Consider the following 3,077-nt stretch of genomic DNA (forward strand, 5'->3'; position numbering starts at 1 on the left):
TCTCTCTCCCTCTCTCTCCCTCTCGCTCGTGTGTGTGTGTGTGTGTGTGTGTGTGTGTGTGTGTGTGTGTGTGTGTGTGTGTGTGTGTGTGTGTGTGTGTGTGTGTGTGTGTGTGTGTGCATGTGTAAGCACTTGTAAGCAGAAGAAGAAAATGGATGGACATGAATAGTTCAATGCAAATTTAACCCAGATTACTGAGAAGGATTGCATTCTTAAGAGTCCAGCCCCACATTATTGTGAATTTTTCCCATAACAAACTACACTGGAAAACTGACTTATAAGAACCAATGAATGTCTTCACAGAATAAAATGGCATTCAATATTTTTTGTACTGTATTTGTATGTAGCCTATTACTAAAGTGAATTTATCTGTAATATATTACAGTTTTAAAAATAAGTGCTATGATAGCCATACCTGTGGATAACATTATAAAGCTGAATGAGAATAGTAATATTTTCATAAATAATTATTATTTTAATCCTAGCAAAAAGTTATTGGATTGTATGGTATGTTTGGTGTTGAGAGAGGCAAAGGCAAATAGATTAATTGTTACCCTATAATTGTTAGTGTCAGTCAGATAAAATACTCCTCTATGGAGTCTAAGTCTATGACTTGACAAGGGATGTGTGGTGGTGTTAATATTCGTCCTCGTTAAAATATTATAAATAGTGTTCATAATTGAAACCTTGTTATTTTTCAAGTCAATAAAGAAAGGAATTTCTCCATTTCACACATGACAGTTTGTAGAGTGGAGAAACAGCCCTTCTTAGTGGTCATATGCGAATACTACAAATTGCTCATGAGGCAAAAAAAGGATAGAACAACATCCACAATATTACAACCAGAATTAAACTTTTCTCCCTTATTTGATGTTCAAAATAGTTTTTTCGTTTTTATGTGAATCTTTAGCATGACTATAATAGAATAGATAATAGAATAGAATAGCTGAATATTGTGGATGGCCACCTGCATTCAAGAACTAATAATAACAATAACACACACACACACACACACACACACACACACACACACACACACACACACACACACACACACACACACACACACACACACACACACACAATCAGAATACCTCAGCTATTCTATATTTGATCTCAAATGTATTTAAACTTGATCACATAAGCTATTTGTTTAACTTTTCACTTTATTTGTTTCCAACCATTTTACATTTTTTAAGTGGTGTGCATGTTTACATTGTTACATTACTCCATTTAGACTCAGTTCAAATACCTTCTCTTGATTTAAGCCATTTAACATTTCTTTACTTCTTAACATTGTGGCTTTACTAAAACATATTTTCAACCTCACCGCACTACAGCACTCACTGCATTTTCTGCAGGAAATGCATTTTCTAGTTATATATGATATTTAGGCCTACGATTCTAAAAATGTGATTTCAGGGAATAACTATTATGATTTGTGCCTTTTTACAGACTGACCACTGAATCCAACTCTAATTCATAGGAAACCAATACATGCTGAGATGTATTATTTACAATTATTTACCAGAAGTTAAATCTTGTTGGATGAGTTAACCCACCGTGATAAAATCTTTTTTTAAACAACAGAATCCATCAAATCGTTTTTAAACATCAGAATCCATCAAATCATTTTTAAACATCAGAATCCATCAAATTGTTTTTAAACATCAGAATCCATCAAATCGTTTTTAAACATCAGAATGCATCAAATCGTTTTTTAAAAAGCTGCAACATAGCACTTTGGGGTCGTCTGACGCACAAAAGAAGGCAGTAAGGACAGCAAAAAAAAAGACTAGTGAAATGGCTTAGTTCCTTTCGGACAGTGCATCATGTAGACCTACGTACGCCCGCCTCAGCAAGGTCTGAAGGATGGGAAACGCTGGGACCACTACATACATATTAGCAGCTCGAGAACACTCAAGAAAATAATAGAGTAAATTAATATTGAACTACAGATTTAGTTTTAGACAATCTAAGCAGTCTGGGTGTGTTCCTCTGTTAAAGCAGGAGCCGGTTGTGATCCAGCGGTCCACCGTTGGACTCATTGTGGCCCGGCTGTTCAGAGGCCGGGACCAAATGTCCTCCCAGTCCCACATCCTCCGGTACCGGGACTTCCAGAAGCTGGTTGTCCAGGAAGTCCACCTCCTGCTGCAGGAGGAGGCCAGCACGTACCGGGACAACCATGGGTTTCAGCGGACCCTGGAGCGCCTGAAGGACCCCGAGCAGGAGGTCTGCTTTAGGCACTGGCACACACACACACACACACACACACACACACACACACACACACACACACACACACACACACACACACACACACACACACACACACGCACACACACTGAGACAGCCACTACTAAAACAGCAATGATAGAGAAACAAGTGTGAAATCGCTATAGCGACAGACAGACAGACAGACAGACAGACAGACAGACAGGAAGGCAGACAAGCAGACAGACATGGCAAGTGTATTTGAAGGTATGTGTGTGTGTGTGTGTGTGTGTGTGTGTGTGTGTGTGTGTGTGTGTGTGTGTGTGTGTGTGTGCGTGCGTGCGTGTGTGATTTTCTGCAGGAAATTCAGAAATACATCAGGCTTAATAGTATAATAAGTATAGTATACTATACTTCTCATCGTGTCATTGCTGTTTAGCCTAACTTATATTAGACACAAATGTTAAAGTTAATTGCAGAAAAAGGTGGAAAAGTGACCCTTAGTGGATGATAGTGCTACTGCAATAACAATATTGAAGATACAGCTTCGATTATGTTTTTAATTATAGGTTTTTGACACATTGACACATTCCTGACACCATTCACATATATTTTGCATGGATGTTTGATTCAAACACATTCACACATCTGCTTGTTATATCGAGACATCGTTTTATGAATAAACGAAAGAGATGAACATAAATAAATAACGTGGTTGACATTATTTTTTAATGATTCGTTCGAGATTAATCCATCTGACGTCCAGCAGAAAGTGACAACGCAGGCATGAAAACGTGACATTTGGATGAAATGATGATCCAATAATAATCCGCCTTCTGACTCCGACTCTGCTTTACGAGACT

This window comes from Micromesistius poutassou (genome assembly GCF_964030765.1).
Source record: "Micromesistius poutassou genome assembly, chromosome: 22".
Lineage (NCBI taxonomy): Eukaryota > Metazoa > Chordata > Actinopteri > Gadiformes > Gadidae > Micromesistius > Micromesistius poutassou.